Source organism: Odocoileus virginianus, chromosome 7 (genome assembly GCF_023699985.2).
Source record: "Odocoileus virginianus isolate 20LAN1187 ecotype Illinois chromosome 7, Ovbor_1.2, whole genome shotgun sequence".
Lineage (NCBI taxonomy): Eukaryota > Metazoa > Chordata > Mammalia > Artiodactyla > Cervidae > Odocoileus > Odocoileus virginianus.
Genome location: NC_069680.1, coordinates 68,383,258 through 68,404,818, shown reverse-complemented (window position 1 = coordinate 68,404,818; position 21,561 = coordinate 68,383,258). Strand labels below are relative to the sequence as shown.

The 21,561-nt window shown below is 52.2% G+C and overlaps 1 protein-coding gene across 3 annotated transcripts in view; it reads right to left on the bottom strand.

The window, feature by feature from the left end:
- The window catches only part of ZMIZ1 (zinc finger MIZ-type containing 1), a 191,287-nt gene that overhangs the window by 69,678 nt on the left and 100,048 nt on the right, over positions 1 to 21,561 (bottom strand). The gene's annotated exons all lie outside the window — the stretch shown is intronic.

The window sequence follows — 21,561 nt, the reverse complement described above, 5'->3', positions numbered from 1 at the left end:
CCCTGCCACCCCAAAGGATTCTTCGCTCCTTCTTTCGTGGCACTTCCCATCACCACGATCCTCTTTGGGACAAACTTTATTTTAAGCCCCTTTCCCCCAGCCCCGCCCTCTCGCAGTGAAAGTTTCTTGAATGGCGACCTAACTAACCAAACAATTAGGAAGGTAAGTGGGGCCCCATCTTTCACTCTAATGAGAGGCAGCCAGAATTGTCTTGAAAAATCCCCTCTATATGAGACTTTCCTGCACTGCTCTCCTTGCCATCATGGGAAATTGACCAGGTCTGCTAGCCTTTGACTTACCTTCTCCTGTTCTCCTTCCTTCATTCCCCATTACCAGCCCCCTATTTTCAGTCTGAGCTCTGGCTGGCCCGGAAACCTTCCTGTCTGTCCTACTGCCAGCCCTGCAAGTTCCTGAAACAAATCACTTATCTAGAAATTATGTTCTTGCTCCCTATTTGACATAAATCGTTAGCAGGCTCTAATCCCACCCACTGCCACTTGAAATATCACTTTCAGAGATGGCATTTGGAAATGCAGTTGTCATGGGCTTTTCCCTCCGAGGGGCTGGTTAAATGGATTAATTCATACTTCATAACTTGCTGCCTTTGGACAAGAACTAGCTTCCTGCAAGAGAGATTAATTGGCATCACCTTCCTGCAGGGCCAACCCGGGGGCAGCCAGGGTAAGGACTTTCCTGCTGTGTCCAAATTCCAGGCTTTGCTTAGTCTCCCATCCTCGGAGGAGCCTTCCCTCATCCTGAGTTACAATGGCTTCTTTAGGGACAGTCATTTATTCACTGAGACATCCATTGGAGGACCTGCCTTCCCAAGCAGCCACAAAGGGGTTTGAGAACCCATGAGGGAAGAACCCTGTGGCCAGTGAAGACCCTCCCGTTTTTCTCTTCTGGTTGGCCCAGTTCACTTTGCAGATTCTATAGAACACAGACTCCTATCCAAAGCGCAGTGCTCAACCAGTGACACCCAGAAGAAGGGGAGGCACAACAATTTGGTCAATTTTTCAGAAGAAAACATTGAAATGGATGTCTTTAAGACCCATTTTTTAACACGAATCTGGTTTTAATAGGATGTCAGGGCTCAAACCTCGATTATATAGAACCCAAGTCACCAAGACCTCAAATAACCGGGACACCCGTCTTCTGGGTTCTTTCCACCCAGAAGTTCTGTGCAATGATAGTTCACAGTATTTGCCTGATCCTTAATGCCTTCAGAGCCACCAAGGACCCTAATATTTGGAACTTCCGGATTCATTCTTGAAATTCTCTGTATATATCGGTACCTATGTGCCTCTAGGCACTGAATTCAGAAAAACCACTCCTGTAGGTTGAACCAGAATTTGGACTGGAACTGAGCAGACATTTACCTGAGGAATACAGACCTGGAGGCCCAGCCTGGGAAACTAGTAACAATCCCACCCCTTCCCCTCCCCCATCTCTCAGCTCTCCCCAGAACCTATTCTCGAAGGAGCCCCAGGGTAGGGTGAGAGAAGAGTATTGATATGCTTATTTAAACTTTACAGGCCTGGGACCAACAGATTTTCCCCAGGTGAGAGGGGAAAAAAAAAGGTAAATATTCTCTGTTAGCAGATTTATGTAATTAGGAAAACAAATTGTTTTCAAGAATCCATTCACCAGCCCGCACAGAAGGCCTCCAGGCCAAAGTAGGGTTTTCACATGCTAATTTCAAGACCTGCTTGGTCCCATTCCAGCCCCACTCTGGCCCACTTGGTTAGCAAGCTCTTAATACTACAGCCCAGAGCCTAGAGAAACTTGGACACTCCAACCAGTTTCTGCTTCAGAAAGGCATCCCCCAACTTATTCCACATTCCAACTCCACTTCTCTAACTTCCAAAGATTTTCTTAAAAGCCTGAGGTCCAAAGTGGCCCTCTCCACCCCCTGGGCGCCTGCCTTGATAAGGATCTACAGGAAAGAGGCAGCAGACAAAGGCGCTCTCCACCTCTGCACGCAGTCACTCGGCGAGCTCTCCGAGTGACCTCGGCAAGGGGGGCACAGCCCGGGGGAAGGACTTGGGAGGCAGAAGAAAGGAAGAAGAAAGGGAGAGCTGCGGCCCCAGCACCGTGGCTCCTTGATGAATGCCTGGGAGCGCTTGGGAAGCCCGATTCAGGGATCAATAGCTGGTGGCTTTTCTTGCGGGTGTTTGAACTCCTCCTGCCGTGGGCCCTGGCGAGGAGGAGTCGCCAATAAATCACAGCACTGCAGCCGGGAAGGCAGCCGTGGCTTGCCCTGGAGGGTGCGGGAGGGAGGACATTTCACCCAGCCGGGGAGCCTGTCGAGTAGAACCCACCTCCACAGGACCAACCAGGCCATGGGGGGTGGGGTGGGGGGAGTGGGACGGACTCTACGGTGGAGTCTGGGGTGTGGGAGGAGCTTCCTCCAGGCCTCCCCAGCTCACCTCCAGAGGGATGGGCTCCTGGATCCTGTCCCAGCCCAGGCAAATGAGTATGAAAGAGCAAAGCCACTGGATGTAGGTCCCCCGTGAGTGGAAAAGTGGTTCCCAGGCCCAAGGCAGGGTCACCTCTTCTGCAAAGCTTTGCGGGGGGGAGGCGGAGGTGGCTAGGGGCAGAAGAAGCCCCAGTTCCCTGCAGCTGAAGCTGAGAAGCAGAACAATGAACCCCAGAGTCACCCCGAGCCAGGTCTTCCTCAAGCAGGGCTTGCTGATTCAGCAGGTTTCAACAAGGATCCCAGTGACTCAAGGATGTCACCCATGCAGGCTCCAGCACTCAGCAGGGAGAGTGAAATAGACAAGGAGGCCCTGGGTGGTGTCCATGGGAGTGTGGTCGGCGTGAGCTCAGGCCTTGGGAGCTGCTTGGCCATCTGTCTCCACACAACCGGGTCTTCTCGGGGTGCATGGAGGGGCGTGCGGGGCATGGAGTGGGTTCAGAAAAGGCACACACACATATGGGGGATAACTGGCCATGGGGCATTTGTCGAACTGCCAGCTCAGTTGCCCCAGGAAGACTCAAGCAGCTGCACTGGGCATGAGTTGATTCTGGGGCTCTGCCTTCAGTGACCTTCTCCTGGGGCTTCTGCCCACCTCTGAGGGGTCAAGACACAAACTCCCGTGTTCTTCACTAAACCTGTTCCTTCTGCCTCTTTCCCTCCCTCCTTCACCCTGGGCAGCCTCCTGGATTCTGCCCATAGAATCTCAAAGAAGGCAGGCCCAGCTGAGGTTCGGCTCCCAGCCAGCCAGAGCAGGTGTCTCAGCCAACCCTGGGGCCTCTACCCACACAGAGGGACAGCGGGAGGGCACGATCCCACTGGGGACACCCAGCTGAGAGTCCCAAGCTGGTTCCAGGCCTCTCCTGTGTCTATAGTCATACAGAACTCCTGCAGACAGAGTGTCTGTGAGTGACAGGCACAGTTCTAGGCACTTTCCAAGTATCAACATGCCATCCTCACCCAAAGCCTCTCTGATGAAATATGATTAATTCTGCACTGCAGAGGAGAATAGTGAGGCACAGAGTAGGTTAGACAACTGGCAGAAGGATTTAAACTAACCAGCCATCTGGCTATAAAGTCTGCACCAGTAACCTTCAGATTGTATGCCCAAGATGGGACTCCAGAGAGTGATCATCAAAGTCACACAGTGAGTTAGAACTGTGATAAGAGTCGTGTCTCCCTGACTCATATTCTTTCCAGCACACCATATTACATATATGGAAATGTCTACTTTCTTTGTATTTCTTTTTCCTGTTTAGCCTCTGTGCAATTTAACCATCCACCCTGCATTCTGGCTTGTCCAGGGCTCCACCTGAAGTGGGGGATGGGGGTCACGGTGGAGAATGAGACTTCCCTGGCTCTGAACCTCCTGTCACTGCTCCCCACCCTTCCTGGATGTATCCCACAGTGGGGACCTCATCCCCCACTCAGACTGCATTCCCAGCAGTCTGTATTTGGCATCAACCCAAATCTTACAATCATTTGGTTAAGAAAACAAAACCAACCCCTGCCCCACACTCGATCGGCACCTCTGAGAAGCCCCATGGTCGTGAGGTTATCGGGGATCCAGGAAAGCCTCCTGCCAGACTAGAGGAGAGAGGATGGGGGAGGGAACCCAGAAACTAGGCCTGACACGGGTGGCTTCTGTCTTTAAGATCTGCTGCCTGCCCCTCCACCCACGCAGCTGGGAAGGCAGCCACACCCAGGCTGTCTGCCCGCGTCATGGGGATGTCCACAGCCTCTCAGCTACACAGAGAGGTCAGAGGGGTCTCAGCAAAGGCCGGAAGGCACTGGCCATGTCCCTGCTAGCTGAGGAGTTGTGGAGGGAGGAGATGTGCCTGGATTTGGAGGCCGAACTTTAGGAAACAAGCCCTGACTAGCTGATGGCCTTGGACAAGTCACTTTGGCTTCCTTGGACCTCTGCCTCCTCCTTTGTAAAATAGGAGTGAGGCCAGCAAGTACCAGGTGCCGGGGAGGACCAAAGAGATAACAGCGATCATTCTCAAGAGGTTGAGAGGCCACAGGGTTGTGGGTCCCCACATCCCCAAAAGATGCTGAAGTGCTAATCCCCAGTACCTGTAAATATGACCTTTTCTGGAAACAGGACAGCAGATGATCGAGTTAAAATGAGTTCATTAGGGTGGACCCTAATGTCAGAGGGCTTCCCAGGTGGCTCAGTGGTAAAGAGTCCATCTGCCAATGAAGGAGATGTCGGTTTGATCCCTGGGTTGGGAAGATCCCCTAGAGAAGGAAATGACAACCCATTCCAGTATTCTTGCCTGGAAAATTCCATGGACAGAGGAGTCTGGTGGGCTACAGTCCACTGGGTCGCAAAGAGCCAGACACGACTTACTGACTAAACAGCAGCAGCAGCTAACCCCATATGGCTGGTGTTTTGATAAAAAGTAGAAATTTGGACACAGAGACAGACATGCACACAGGGAAAGTGCCGTGTGAGGACTGGAGTTCTGCTCTCAGGAGCCGGGAAACTACTAGAGTCCAAGAGAGAAGCCTGGCAGAGGTCCTTCCCGCGTGCCTTCTAAGGGAACACAGCCCCGCCACCACAACACGTGGATCTCAGACTTCTGGCCTCCAGAGCCGCGAGACAAAACAACCCTTGTTGTTTAGGCTACTCCTGGGCCACTTTGTTATGACGTCTCCACAAACTGATGCACACGGCGATGCTGCCGAAACCCAATTTCACAGCTCATCATTCCTCTGCTTAAACCGCTCTGGCTCAATCAGTTGCAAAATTCCACATCTCTATGATGGACCACAAGACTCTGACTGACCGGGGTCCCTGTTACCTCCCCGACCTCATTTCCCTCCAGTCTCCCTGACTTCAGACTGCGGACGCCCCCAGCACTCTTTTCCAGGTGCCCAGACTCACTTCCCACCTGCAGGCCTCCACCCAGGGGACACCTGAGTCTCAGGAAGCCTTCCTCAGCCACTCTGCTCAAAGCTGCAGGCCCTCCTCAGTGTCTACCACTCTGCTCTGACTTAGGCTCCTCCTTAATTGATGATCAATTATTCCAATTATTTCTCTTGGTACCCCTGTCTCCCTTGCTAGAAGTCAAGCTCCCTGTCAACAGCGACTTTTGTCTGTTTTGTACATGTTTTATCGATAGGATCTAAACTATGCCAAGCAGATGCTTGACATCTGCTGTGTGAATGAAGCACGGACCAGCTACCTGAGTGAATGAAAGAATGAGGGAATGAATGAGTGAACAGTAGGGTCTGTGGTTCCCTGCTTCTGTTCTTTGATGCTGCTCAGAGACTGGGTCCCTGATGTGCTGTCTGCAAGAGCGTGGGATGTTTCTCAGTGGAAGCTGCCTGTGCAGACAGGAAGCTCAGGTCAGCAAACAAAGGGGCTGCCAGAGGTGGTGAGGAGCTCGCCACCCAGGCCCCTAATGAATCTCTTCCCATTGATTTTTGGAGTCGCCTTTGAAGGGATGGGATGGCCAAGGCAGCTCGAATGTCCATGCCTCAGCACTCCTGGGGTTTTATTGCTTCTCCCAGGACACAGCTTTGACCAGGGTGAGGGGGGAGTGCAGCGGCTTCCGGACAGCCCCCCAGTTGGACTGACATGAGCTCCCTGCAGTTGGAAAAGCAATTTCCCTTCCTGCTGTAGCTGTTGGTCTCTCTCTGCCTGCCTGGCTGGGCGACACACGTCCTGGGCTGGGGTGGCCAACTTCACTTCTGATGCTCCCCAGACAAAGGCTCGCACACGCACCAGGAGGGTGCTGTCCTCCACTCTGGAGGAAGAAATGGAGCTCAGATGGGGGAAGGATTTCAGTCTGGACACTCTGACTCAAGGCTGGGGCGGGTTGGGGCTGGCAAGGCTGAATCCGGCTGCCCCAACAACCACTTGACCCCAGGGTGCCCGGCAACCAGAACAGCCTGTTACATGCAGTGCCTTTCCCTACAGAGCCTCTGCTTGCGTGTTTGGAACCACCACTCATTTAGCACTGGAGTAAAGAGAGCCTAGTCTTAATTTTCAGATGAGGAAACTGAGGCTCAGAGAGGGACCAGGGCTTCCTCCAGTCACACAGCCATTTAGTGGTAGAGACAAGACTAGATCCAGGGCTTCTGGCTTGTTCCAGAGTCCCAAGCCATCTCTCCCAGTGTGTGTTTCCATCAACGGTAATGTCAAGGGTGTGTTCTGCAAACTGTAAAGCCCTAGACACATGAGGATTTACCATTCTAAAGGGCTCTTGGCCATTCACTGTCTCTTTCTATGAGCTGGGATTCAGATGGGGAGGGCCTGCCCCACTCCATTCATCCCCCTGCTCACAGGGAGGTTGGGGGCCAGACCCTGGACCTTTGTCTTTTCCCCGCCACAGTGTGGCGGGGTCACGTGCACCAGGAAGATAGATGGGGGCATCAAAAGAAGATAGGCTTGGGCTCAAAAGAAGGAAGGAGCTCTTGACAGGGTTGCCCATGGTGGCAGTGAGCACCTTGTCATTCAAGGTGTGGAAGTTGAGGATGGAGAGGTGTAGAGGGGATTCCCGCAATGGTAGGCCTATGGTGTCTGAGGCCCTCTGGGTTCTGGGTTGCTGTGATAGGTAAGAAGAGAGGAGGGTGCTTGAGAAGCATGCCCAAGCACCTCAGCGCATCTTGGGCAGCAGCACAGCAGTTGTATGAACTTCCTAAGCCCATTAAATCTCACCGGGAACCCTGCGTCCTCTAGTGCTCCGCCCACCCGCCTCTCCGACAGTCCTGTGGGAGAGAACAGCAGCCCCCCACCAGGTGCCTGCTCCTCTCCAGCGCCGTGCTCCCTGCTCATGGCAGCCCAGAGCATCCAGTGACTTCCCTACTCCTGCAGTGTGGTCCCAGGTCTCCCCCACCCCTGGGGTCTCTGGACGTGAGCAGACAGGCCACAGAGGAATGTCTGGGGAAAATCCAAAGTGGCCGCCAGGGCAAGACAAGGAGTGGGAGGCCTGATGTTGAAATCAGGATCTGCAGAGCTGAGCTCAGCAGGTGGGAACAGCACACCCCTCAGCCCAGAAGCCAAGTCCCACACTGAGACAGATGCTGCCTGGGAGAGAGGCTTGGGGGTTTGCTGTGTGACCAAGGGCAGGTCACGATGTCTCTGGGCCACAGCTTCTCCACCCAATTTGAAGATATCTAGTGCAAATGCAGAACATTTCTTTGTGCTGGGGGCACTTGTCTCCCCAGTTTTGACTGGGAAGGCTTCAAGAAGTGGCACTATTGATCCCCCCACTGATTTCCTGTAAAGGATGGAGCAGGCCAAGCAAGATGCTTACGATATACAGTCGGCCCTCCATGACCATGCTTGAATCTGTGGATTCAAGCAATCGTGGATCAAAAATAGTTTGAAAAAAAATTTTTTTCAAAAAGTTCCAAAAGGTAAAACTTGAACTCACTATATGTTGCCAACTATTAACATAGCATTTACATTGTATTTATAATGGTTTACTTAGCTTTTGCATTGTACTAGGGTTTGAAGAAAGCTGAGTGCTGAAGAATTGATGCTTGTGAACTGTGGTGTTGGAGAAGACTCTTGAGAGTCCCCTGAACTGCAAGGAGATCCAACCAGTTCATCCTAAAAGAGATCAGTCCTAGGTGTTCATTGGAAGGACTGATGCTGAAGCTGAAACTCCAATACTTTGGCCACCTCACGCGAAGAGTTGACTCATTGGAAAAGACCCTGATGCTGGGAGGGACTGGGGGCAGGAGGAGAAGGGGACGACAGAGGATGAGATGGCTGGATGGCACCACCGACTCGATGGGCATGAGTTTGAGTAAACTCCGGGAGTTGGTGATGTCAGGGAGGCCTGGTGTGCTGCGATTCATGGGGTCGCAAAGAGTCAGACATGACTGAGCGACTGAACTGAACTGAACTGAGGCTTTATAAGGAATCTAGAGATGATTCCAAGTAAATATAAGCACATAGGTTTTGGTAGACTGTGAGTCCCGTGAGGACAGAAATGTGTTCTGATCACTACTGAATCCCCAGTGGCTCACGCTTGGCACATAGTAGGTGCTTAACAAGTATTTGTTGAATAATGATTATTCATCAAGTTATTATCCCAGGAAGTTAAATTTCAGCTATCCTTTAATTTCTTTTTAATTTTCTGCATGCTATAATTGTTCTGTGAGGAGTTTGTATTATTTTTGCTATGAGAAATAAACACCCCCATACAACCACTCTCATTTTAGAATTAAATGAATTCAAAGTTAAGACTTTCCCCACCCTGAAAAGCACTGTGCATCATCTTCAGAAGCAATAACTCACGAGGCAATGATAAAACAACTGTGCGTGCGTGCTCAGTTGTGTCTGACTCTTTTGCGACACCACAGACTGCAGCCCGCCGGGCATCTCTGTCCATGGGATTCACCAGGCAAGAATATCGGAGTGGGTTGTCATTTCCTCCTCCAAAGGATCTTTCTGACCCAGGGATCCAACCGGTCTCTCCTGCATTAGCAGGCGGATTCTTTTACCACTGAGCCACCATGTCACCAAATGAGCTTCCCAGGGCCAACCTGTAGGCAGCCAGGGCAGGGATATCTGAAAAGTCCCCATCCATCCCTTTCTTTCTGCATACATCACAATTTCACCTCAGTAGTCTCTTGACTGGGAGAACAGCCTCCAGCCTGTTTTCCCTGCCTCTGGTCTAGGTCCTTCTTCTACCCTGGGTTTTCTCAAAAGCAAATATGATCACATCACTTTCTGTCTAAAACCTTCCCTGGCTCCCCAGTGCTATCAGGATCAAGTTCAAATTCAAGTTCCTTAGATTGGCACTCAAGGCCCTTATGCATGGTCTCTGAGAGCACCCTTGTGCTAGCCTCAACCAGGATTGCTTCTGTCTGGATGCCTCAAAGACATTTACAAACCCTGGTTCACCCAACTTTACTGGAGGTGTGTTCCCCTCTGAATTCATACGCCAATCAAAGTGTTGAATAGTGGCTGGGTACCAGTATGTAGCTGGGAGGAGAAATTGCCACAAATCCAAGGGTGGCAGGGAATCTGAATCTTGAGGTGGGGGGGCGGCATTGTCCAGGGGGAGAGGAGCCAGGACCCCTGTGATGAATTTGAGGTGTGGGACAAGCCATGGGCCCTCAGCTTGGGTTGGGGCTATCGAGGAGGAAAAAAATCAGCCCTGAGGTTTGGGCTAAGCAGCTGTGCCTCTTCCCTGCCTCAGTTTCCCCATCTGGGGTGCAGGCAGTGGTTCGGGACACATGGTAGGGAAGCACAACTCTGGGAGCAGGACTCCTGCTGTTCCCTCCCCCACCCCAGCAAAGGGAGCCCAAGCCCCCCTTGGGCCTCAGACAGACCTGGGAGTGTGGTGTGTAATTGAATTTGGCCTAATTACCTAATTGTGCGGAGGAACAACCAGTACCGACAGAAGTCTCAAGTGTTGGGGGTGATTGGAAGCCAGGAGTCAAGAGGCAGCCTCCAGGTTCCCTAGGCATTTAGGGGAGCAGTGCCAGCACCCGCACTGTCATCTCCTTTAAGCTCTCAGTTGCCTGGAACCCTGGGAAGCAGGGGGCAATGGTTCTCATTCTACAGGTGAGGAAACTGAGGCTCAGAGAAAAGCATCTTGGACAAAGTCAGAAGAAGCAGAGAGAACAGTTGAAGCCACATTCTTTCTGCACCTGGGGCCTTTGCACATGCTGTTTCCTCTACCTGAAATGCCTTTCTCGGTCCTTCTCTTTGGGCAGACTTTCTCCAGGGAGTCTTTCTGTGAGGATCATTTCCTTGAGAAAGCTTTCTCTAAGCTCCTCATCATTGGAGGGCATTTATCCCAAGGTTGTCCTATCAAGCCCTGAGCTCCTAGAAGGTAAGGATTGCACTGGGCTCGCTCATGCTATCCAGGCATTCAGCATAGGTCTGGGACACAGGGGTGCTCAACACCTGTTTGCTGAATGAATGGATGAATGACCTCTAAATTCTGGTTTTTTTTCTAGATGCAGTCTATTGGTTTCCTGCCATCACTGGCCTGGGCCTTGGGGGTGGAGGGCCTCATCTGCAAGGAGTATTGCACCTGGGGCTATGACCAGGGTCCCGCAGAGTCACAGGGAAGGACAGAGGAGCCAGTCTGTGGGGCCCTGAGCTGGGAGCTTCAGATATGACATCCCACCATTGAGAGATGGGAGGTGAAGGGACTGGTCCAGGGTTGCCCAGCCTGCAAGCAGCTAGAACGGGAAGCTAGGATTGCCTGAGTCTAGGACCTGGTCTTACCACCCCTCACCACGCTCTTATCAAATGACAGGCTGAATGAACAAGGCTCACTGACAGAGGGACATGTAATTTAATCCAAAGAAAATCATGTGAAGAGTGGAATTTCAGGTCTTGTGAAACAAGGCAGGAGAGAGATTATTAGATCCCTCCACAAAGGCAGCTGCCCAGTGAGCTAATTCACGTGCAGCCCTACTCCCCAGATGCATCCAGCCTTCCATTCGTCCAGGCTCGGCGTTGTCAAGCCTCCCTCCTTTTTCTATAAGGCAGTCTGACCTGGTACCCCAGTGTGCAGGAGCGGGACTGCCTGGGTCTAATTCTAGCCCTGCCACTTGCTAATTGTGTGGCCTTGAGCAGGTAATTAACCTGAGTCTTGGTTTCTTCTCAATATTTTTATAAAGATGAAAGGAGAGGAAGTCTGTGCAGCCTTTTGCCTAGCGTCTGGAGCATGGTAAGAACTCAATAAAACTTCACTTCTTAATTGATTCATAGTAGTAGTAAAATAATGGTAGTATTAGAAGCAATAGGCTAGTGTGAGTAATAGCAATGGCAGTAAAAGAGTAGCTGTCCTGGGAGTAACAGTGCAACTACCAGTAATGGGGAGGATATCAGTGATAAGTTCTGTATCAGGCTGGGGCTTCCCCGGTGGCTTATTGGTAAAGAATCTGCCTGACAATGCAGGAGATGTGGGCTCAATTCCTATGTTGGGAAGGTCTGTTGGACAAGGGAATGGCAACCCACTCCAGTATTCTTCCCTGGGAAATCCCATGGACAGAGGAGCACGGTGGGCTACAGTCCATGGGCCTGCAAAAGAGTCAGACCGACTAAACAACAACTGTATCAGGCGGGTCGTACCCCTGGAACAATGAGGGGTGCTGGGGAGATCGCTCCGTCTGTGCCAGTTTCCCCTCAGATAAAAATAGGCCAGATGATTCGGAAAGGCCCTCTGCAATCTGACAGTCACATCCAACAATATCAGTGGCAATTAAAATGATACTGCTACAGATACTTATTATTTATCCTTATTATACACACACTGTACTCCAAAAGGGCACAGTCCTCCTGCTTCCCCTTTCCTCTCCAGGACACAGTGTCTTCCCTTCCTGACCCAGCTTTCTTCCTCTCACGGCTGATTTTTGGGGAGAGGGTACTCTCCACCCACCTATCTTACCTCAGTTACTGGGCTATGGCAAAGGGATACTGAGTCCTCACTCTGCCCAAGGCACAGCTTCCGCCACATCATCTATCTAATTCTTAACACCCCAGACACCACAGCCAATGGGAGGGAGATATGGCTATCATACCCTGTTCCCTGATACTACTCCTAAGGCTCAGAGAGGTTATGTCAGTTACCTAAAGTCACACAGCTTGAAAGCAGGGAACAGGATACAAACCCAGGGTGGCCTGCCTCCAAGGCTGGACATGCCACATGGGTGACTTCTACCCTTCAGAGGTCCTGTTGCCCCACTCCACCCCATCCAGGTGCTCCTCACTGTCGGCCCTCCCCTGCTGACATGGTATGAGGTCTCTTTCTGTATTCAGTGATGATGACACAGTGCCACAGACTCCACAGACAGACCCTTCCTCCTAGCAATCATGAATCCATGTGTCCCCACTTGGTCCAGAATGATTTAAGTTCCAAGCCTCCACTGGCCACCTGAGAGCCAGCCCTCAGGCACAGCTAGACTGGCCAGCTCTGGGTCTTAAATAGGAGATGCTTGACAACGTTAAAGCCTCAGGAGATGTGTCATGGAATTGGAAGCCCTGGCAGTTGTGGGTATGTGCTTCTCCTGGCCTCAGGTGGCCTCCTGTGCCTTGGCTGCCCATTGGTGGTGCTGGGCTCTCTGATCCCCCAGAGTCACCCTGTATTTCCTGATGCCATCACTCTTGGTATCACCTCCTGCCTCTGTGGACATGTGGCTCTTCCAAGCTGAGGAAGCCCCTTCTGCACAAGGAGGAGGCATGGGACCTGAACTCTGAAGTCTAGCTTTGGCCAGACTAGGGCATCAGTGCCTGGGAGGGAACAGACCCCATGGAAGGGGCCACCTCCCCGCTCTCTGTCCTCTCCCTCTAGAGGGGCGGTGCCCTTCTCCTCTGTTGTTTTTCTCCCCTCACCGTTCTCTCTCCATTCGGGGTGGGAGGAAAGAACCAGACGCAGAAGCCCTGTCCCAGGGGGTAGGCTCGCCTCTCCCCAGAGATGCTGAGGCGCGCCTCACAGTCACACACGGGGCAGGCGCCTCGCCGCTCTTGCCAGCACTTGGCTTCCCCATGGAGCTCGAAGGCAACCAATTTCCCGCCGTCTGTGCCTGGGGAGGGCGAGCTCCTGTTTTCTCTCTTCCCGGCCCCGTCTGCACAGACATGGGCCCTTCACACACACGCGGGCCCCTTGCCTCCCGGCCTCCCGGCAGACGCTTAATTGGGCGGCAGTGATTCTAAACATCTGGGCGGCACATCTGAGAGTGGGCTCAGGACCACACGGAGCCTGGAGGAAATGGGAAAACATGCAATTATGTCACTTCCTCGGCTGAGGGTACTCAGGAGGGGGACAGCGCCAGACAGCAGCAGGCATTTATTTCTGGGGGGTGCGGCCCAGGGCTGGGCGGTGCCCCTGAGGACAGTGAACCTGAGGATGAAGCAAGAGGCTGCAGGTGACACCTCGGCAGAGCTGCGCGGCAGCCTGCAGTACCAGTGGTGCGTGGAGCTGTGGTCCCAAGGGGAAAGGAAAGACAAAGGAAATGAAGGCGAGAGGAAAGGAGAGGGGACAACCTCGAGGGAGAGAGAAGAAAAGAGAGGGAGGGAAGGGGGAAGGAGAGAGGGAGGGGGCGTGAAGTGGGGAGAAACATGGGTAGAGGGAGAGTGAAGAAGAGAAAGAGCCAGAAGGACAGAGATGGAAGATTATTTTTTTGTGTTCAGCACAGAGAGAGGTTCCATGCTTCCAGGTGACGGAGCTGCTCCTGACCGCCCACCAGGAGAGCAGGCGTCCCCCCGCCACTGCCCTGAGAGGATGCATGGTGGATGCAGACCCAGTTCTGATCTCAGCTCGCCTACTCCCCAGCTGTGGGAACCTAGGCGTGGACTTCACTTTTCTGAGCCTCAGTGTTCCCCATCTGGAAAAGGGGACAGAGCTCTCCCTCATGGGCTGTTGGAAAAGTCAAGGCTCTCACTTGTGTGAAGTGATGGCAGAGCCCGGGGTGTCCCTGAACTGTTCCTGGTTTTTTTAGCAGCTCTGGGTTGGGAGAGTTTGCTGCTGGAAGTGGCCGGCCCCAGGGGATTCTGCACACCACCCCACCTCCCCTTCAGCTTCTCCCTTGGCTGATGTGCGTCTGTTGACATTGTGTTTTTCTTAAGCTGTCCGGGTCTGTGAGCTTCTCACGGATATAGACAATCTCTAAGGTTACCTGAGTGCCAATCATGAAGTCTGCATATAATAGTTGCCCATGCACGTCTGTGGAAGGGGTGAATTAGTTTATCCTTTGCACCCAAGTTTCTGCTGTTATTATAATTATGTGCCTGTTTCAAAGGCAGGCTCCTAATTTTTCCCTCTAGTAATTCCTGTTTCCTGCCAGAGACAATAGTGGCTTTTCATCCCAAACAGGTGAGACTAGGTCTTTTGGAATTCCCTACAGGAGTCCAGCCCCAGGCAGTGTTTTCCACCTGGCCAGCCTCAACAAGCCAGAAAATGTGCGGAGGAATATAATGAAGCATCTGTTAATAGCTCCTCAAGGAAAGTCATTGGCTAGAGTTCCCCAGCTCTGGAGTCTTTTTCTCTGTGGACCCGGAATAGCAAGGGCAGGCAATGACTGAGGCAGCGATGACTCCTTCCAGCCACCTGCCTGGCCACCACCCTGTCCCCAGCGAGAGGAATTACCGCCTTGCAGAGCTTCCACAGCAAAGCACAAACACCTGGTTGTCTGGGCAGCACCTTGCCAGGGTGACGTGATCCAGATGGTCCCTTGAGAGGCAGCTGGGTTGCCAAGGAAACAGAATTGCTGCCGCTCCAGCCAGGAGACCCGGATTCTAGATCTTTTGGACCCCAACCTTAGAAAAGTGAAGTGATTTGCATAAAGTCACATAGCAAGTAGATTTTAGAGACTGTACTGTAAGGCAGGACTTAATAATCAAAATGGTTATGTACGAAGCCCTTCTGAGATGCCAGCTTGAGTTAAGTACTTTGTACTTATTGCTTTGTGAGAAGCTGGGAGATACAGCTGGGGTCACATGTGGCATGGAAGTGATGGAGCTGAGCTGAGCCCAGGTCAGCCTGATCCTTAAACCTGAGCTTGGACCGCTGTCCCCCACTGCCCTGCCTGTGGTTTCTAGATCTTTTTCTCTGCTTGTCCTGAAACCAGCGCTGTTCCAGTGGCTGGCTGGACCTGACTCAAGGGCCACGGAAAGTGTGGAGGCCAGGCTGGGAACCTGCAGGCTAAGACTACAGTTTCCAGGGCCTGTTTCCTCCTAAGCCCTTGTTCTGCTGTGCATGTGACTTGGGTAGCTTATGAGGGGCAAGAGGATGGGGGTCTGTTGACCAGGGTCTGTCTTTCTGTCCCTGCTTGCCAGATGGCCCCTGGAGATAGGCCAAGCATGACACTCACAATGAGCCTGATCCATGAGAGAGAAGGTACAACAACCATGGAGGAACAGAAGAAGAAGCGAGGCTTGGAGTTGGGGCAGGCTGGTCTACATCATCACCCTGATTCTCTTGCTTTTTTTCATCTTTTCTTTAGTCTCAACCGTCCAAATATCTATCCGGTGAGCGCCATCTGTCCATTCATTCCTCACCTTGTTACACAAAAGGATTTGGGCAAGTGAATAAATTTCTTTGTTCATCTATTTTCCGATCTATAAAATGAGTTGGTTCATCATGAAAATCAGTGCTGATGTTCATAAAATACCCAGCATAGAGCCTGGCATGAAACAAGAGCTCTATGAGTGGTAGTAATAGTAGTGAAAATATTAGTCGCTCAGTTGTGTCTGACTCTTTGCGACTCCATGGACTGTAGCCCGTCAGGCTCCTCTGTCCATGGAATTCTCCAGGCAAGAATACTGGAGTGGGTAGCCAGCCATTCCCTTCTCCAGGGGATCTTCCAGACCCAGGGATCGAACCTAGGTGTCCCGTATTTCGAGTGGGTTCTTTACCATCTGAGCCACCAGGGAAATGGTACTTTATTTTTTAATTTGAATTTTATTTTTTCTGGGGCCATGCCACACAGCATATAGGATCTTAGTTCCCTGACCAGGGATCGAACCCTTATTCCCTGTAGTGGAAATGCCAAGTCCTAACCATTGGGCCATTAAATGGTCCTTTAAATGTCACTTTCTCTCTTGAAAGAATTTTGAGAAGGGTTGCTGGGAGACTTGGAGAGACAGAGGCCCTCAAACCTCCCAGGCCAAGGCTGCTGGTCCTATCCAGGCCACCTCAGCCAGCTCTCTACTCTCCACTCAGCAGGCTGTCTGTCTCCCTGACTGGGGCCCAGCCTCCTCTTCTGGGGAAAAAAGAAGATGCTGTCTTAACCCCATGTGATCCTCTTTTGTCTTGGAGACAGCTGTGGGCTTCTGGTCCTGGAGCCTCAGGAAGGGGCCATTTCCTGGACTGAGTTAATAGGATCCCATTCACCTACCTGGGTTTCCCTGGTGGCTCAGTGGTAAAGAATCTGCCTTCAGTGGAGGAGATGAGGGTCAAGAAGATCCCCTGGAGAAGGAAACAGCAACCCACTCCAGAGTGCTTGCCTGGGAAATCTCATGGGACAGAGGAGCCTGGCGGGGTACAGGTTATAGGATCGAAAAAGAGTCGGACATGACTTAGTGACTAAACAACACCATCTATCTACCAACTTGGAGGTGGGTGCGGTTGGCACTGACTTTGGCCCTATCTAAGTAGAGGTTCCATATTTTCCAGACCCGAAAGTACAACACAGGGTCAGGCACAGGGTTTTAGGTTACCTCCAGGTATGTGAGGCATCCTCAGAAAGTCTGAATGCCAACGCGTTGGAATAAGACTGCTAACATGTATATAGCACTTGGAACTTTCCCGATGGCTGAGCGGTAAAGAATACCTGCAATGCAGGAGATGTGGGTTTGATCCCTGGGTTGGGAAAGTCCCCTGGAGAAGGAAATGGCAACCCGCTCCAATACTCTTGCCTGAAAAATCCCATGGACAGGAACCTGGCAGGCTACAGTCCATGGGGTCGCAAACAGTCCAACCTGACTGAGCACACACACTTAGTATATGCCAAGCCTCATTCTCAGCACTATACATACACATATACTATACACGAACTCTCTTAATACCTATGATGTAGGCATTATTAGTATCCCCTTTTATCAAATGAGGCAAGCTTGGCACAGAGAGGTTAAGTGACTTTTTCAAGGTCACACAGCTGGTGAGTAGAGATCTGGTTGGTTTTCACAACCAGACATGCTATAGCAGAGTCCATGCTTTTAACTACTATTCCATTCATGAAATAGCTGAATAGTTTCTGGAGATAAAAACATTTGAAATTGGGGCCAACCAGGAAACCGTGATAATAAACACTTGACACGCACGTACTGAATGTTTACTGTGTGCCAGGATCTGCTCCTCACCATCCACAAGACCATGAGTACTGAATGAGTACAAAGATGCGAAGGTGTTTAACCCACCAACAAGGACAAATCATTGTCAAATACTTAATATTTCCACCTGCACAGAGTTCAGGTGATCTTGACAAGCTCTCCTGAGTCATTACCCTGTCTTTCCCAGCATTTCATTTCACCCTGCACATAGAGAGGAGAGAGCAGATGATGACTTCAGGGCTAGGTATTCTTGTTTGAGTTACAATTCTGACCTTGGTCAAATTGCTCAATCTTCCTAAACCCCAGTTTCCTCATCTATAAAATGGGGGCAGAGATGGGTCTGGGATCATTGTGGATGTTGCATTCAGTGCCTGGTGCTGGGAAAACACTGAGAAGATATTTGCTATTATCATGATTGAAAGGGGCTATAAATCAGATTCTTTTCCTAAGCCAGCTGCCCTGCCCTGGACTCTGCAAGTCTAAATAGGCAAGGCTGATGATACCTGCACTGCTATTAATTCCTGTCCGTCTGTCTAACTCAGAAGGTATTTACAAGGCCATGGCTTGCAATGCATGCCTTAAAAGTTCCATAACTACCTCGCCCACTTTCTGCCAAGTCCCTGCTCCATTTCACTCTCACACCCTTGAATCCCCTGAAATCCTTCCTCTGGGGGTGAGAAAGCTAAGCTCCATCTTAAAACCAAAGCTCTGGCTTCCTTAATCCTCTTACCTGGCTCTTTCCTCTGCAGAATTAATTGCTGCCCACGGCTTTATTAACTTCTAGGGCAGCCATGGGATCTTCAGGGCACCCTGGGGTGGGTGGTGGAGACTGTTTTGGCAGGACCTCTGTCCCAGATGCACCTTTGGTCTGGAAGGTGGTGATACCTTGGTGCCTGAAGGGTGATAATCCTGTGGTTCTGCATCTCCCCCAGAGACCATGTGCCTCCTCGGGGACACCGGCAGAGAAGCAGAGATAGCCACAGCTCTGGCTCCACTTCTGCCCCTCTGAGACCACCTCCCTACCCCGCAGAGCCTCAGTCTCCTCCTCTTTAAATGGGAATAAGCCTGCCTTGGGCTTCCCTGGTGGCTTAGACGGTTAAGAATCTGCGCCTGCAATGCAGGAGACTTGGGTTCGAGCCCTGGGTCACGGACATCCCCTGGAGCAGGAAATGGCAACCCACTCCAGTATTCCTGCCTGGAGAATCCCATGGACGGAGGAGCCTGGCAGGCTACAGTCCACGGGGTCGCAAAGAGTTGGATGTGACTGAGCGACGACACTTTCACTTTCACTTTTGAGCCTGTCTCGGGGACCTCACGGGGCTGGACAAGGAAGGTCGTGTAAAGGACTGTGTCTGTGTAGGATAACTGTCACTTCTCACCCTCAGAAAGGGAGCATTGATTTCAAACCCGAGAGCAGGGGCTGTGTGTGGTGCATTTATATGTGTGTGTAGCCCCTGTGCTTGGCACGGAGTGGGCCTGGCACAGGACGGCCTATCGCTCCTTGCCCTCCCTGAACATTTCTGTTGAGTATTTTTTGAGAGGCATTCCCACGCCCTTGACCTCATCACTGTTCCTGTAGCCATGAAGGTAGAGACATGGTCTGGATGCACAAGACTGTGGAAGAAATGGATGTGGAAGGTGGGGGAGCATGGCCTGCCCAGGGGAGGCGGAGGTGGAAGGTGGCCCCCAGACCCCCACGGCCTTGTCCAGGGGCTGTCTTCTTTGTCTGGAGCACCCTGAAGTGTGGACTGGGGAGGCAGCCCCCGAGATGGCTTAAGGTGATCGCGGGACAGGCTGAGAAAACCACTGCTACAGCGGCTCTCTTTCTGTGTTGGAGATGCTGCTAGTTCAGGGAGGAAAGCATCAGTTTCCTGAATCCCAGCCTCTGGTTTTGACTGGCAGAGAGCTGGCCCAGACTCTACCATGGGGCAGGCGCCTGGAGCCACACCTGGACGCAGGGTCAGCTGTCTACTGTCTTTACTTGGACAGTTAGCGTCTAACTATGGCCAGGGAGGCTGGTTTGCCAGATAAGGTGGCAATAGAGAGAAGAAAGTTTTCTTTTCGAATTCCCATCTTGAAGTCAAAATAAGTAAGTAACGACCTGAAGCATACATAGTATGAGTGGGACTGGAATACGGCAGGGTAAGATACGGATGAGATGCAGGTGATGGAAACGGGGCCCGTGACTCATTGCTGGTATTGTGGATGCCTCACCACGCACCCTCGGGTGACCATGGGCACTGTGGCTGTGCTGGGCATCTCTGCCAAGGCGTGTATTGGAGGGTTCATCCACCTGCCCTGACCCCAAGGAGACCCTAGCCAGTAACAGATGCCAGATGGTGGATAAAAACCTCCTCGTCCAGGCCTCTTAGGCTGACTGAGGGATGCGTTCTACTCCATCTCCAGGAGCTCCCCACACCAGGTATGGCACTTTACATCACACTTTTTCAACCACAGCGTTCCCTTCCCCATCTCATTTCTCTGCTTCTCTACTGGTGATTTCTGGGGTATTCCTAAATAAATCACTTGCACTGGAAACTTCGTGGTGGGGTCTGCACCTGGGGGAACCTAGACTCAGACACACATCATGTGACTGAGGTGCCTCCAGCAGTCTTTCCTTCCCCCATCGCTTCACAGACCCCCGTCCCCATCACGTGGTCCAATCCTGAGCATGGTGTCCCAGCTGGGGTTCTGGACTGGAGCGGTGAGGATCCAGGTGAGACAAGTAGTCCCCTCTTGAGGGGGTTCTGCATGATCTGTTGGGGTCCCAGCCCCTAGGCAGCCCTCCTGTGAGCTGATGCCCTCATCCCCTGACCCTCTCTCCTTCTGGACAGGCCTGGAAAGCAGATCTCCAGCAACTGTATCCTAGCACACCCTGGCTCTGTGGGGAGCCAGCGATGATCTAATCCTGAGAAGAGAGGGAGGCAGGAAGAGTAGCCTCCCCTACAAGCAGGGGCCTGCCCCCGGGGCCCTCGGGGAACCAGAGAGGGCCGTGCTGGGGAAACTGCTGAGCCTGCCTAGAGTCCAGGGTGCTCTCCCCTTCCCCCACCCCTGCCAACTCCAACAAACTCCAGAGAAACCCACAACCACCCTGGCGGCTTCTGCTAATGACAGAATCCATGCTCCCTGCAGAAAATATGGGAAACAAAGTTGACGACCTCCCCCCATCCAGATAATTCCTGATTTCTAGGTTGACATTTTGGTATATTCCCTTTTTCTCTTTCCTGTGCCTAACCAAATGTATATTTTGTTTCTGCACCTAGCTGAGGTCTTACTGAGCATGACATTTTGTTACCTTTGAAAAAAATTAATATTATGTCATAAGCATTTCCGTACGTACAGTAATCATTCTTAAGGGACCTCACTTTTCAAGGCTGCAGAGTGGCCACTGAAATACTCAGTTCCCTTTTCCCCGGGCCTTGAAGCTATTTCCAAATCTGCCCTCTGTCATTCTTCTGTGGCACTGCCCCCCTCCTCCTTCACTCCGGTCACCCCAGGGACCATCACACACCCCTCCCCCAATTCCTCAGCCTGGGAACGCTGCGTCCACAAACCCTGGGTCACGTGGGCTCCTCCCCACTGTTCTTCTTCCCCAAGAGCAGAGTGAGGCCACTGGATCCCAGGCCTCAGTCCTCAGGGAGCCGGGGAAGGGGAGGGAGCCCAGGGCCACCAGCCCAGGACGACCTATCCCCCCTGCTCATTCAGGGTTACTCAGAAGGGGCACACCTCCCCTGGAGGGTTACTTGGAAGGGGGACACTGCTCCATCTGGAGGTCCTGCTTCCAGCCCTGGAATTCAGATAACTGCTCTGTCTCTTCCCTGTTAGAGCCTCAGTTTCCTCCTCTACAAAATGGGTGTGCTGATAAGAGGCCCCCGCGGCCTCTCCCACAGCAGTGACCCGACGGAAGACGAGTGATAAACAGGTTCTGTCCTTTAAACAGAGTTGACTGCAAGTCGGTTCCCAGGGGCTGGGTGATGAAATCCAGAGCCCTTTCCTGAGCAGGACCTGACCTGGAGTGCAGAGGCGGCTGAGCAGGAGGAAGGAAGCCAAGTCCCTCCCCCACAGCCCAGCTCTGCTGAGCTCAGATGTGGGGGTGGGGGCTGGTGTCCAGGAGGAAGTCTGTCCCTGGCCTTGACGAGGCGCCCAGGCGGGCAGCCTGGCATTTCAAGGGCAAGGACCCGCCTGCCCGCTGTCTCTGGGGGCCGCCAGCAAGCGTTAACAAATCCCCTGCAATTTGCACCCACCAATCCCGCCTGCTCGCTGGGCGGCTGCGAGCCGTTTTTCACGCAGAGCTGCGCACAGCTTTGTCTTAGCCAGATCTGGCAGGGTG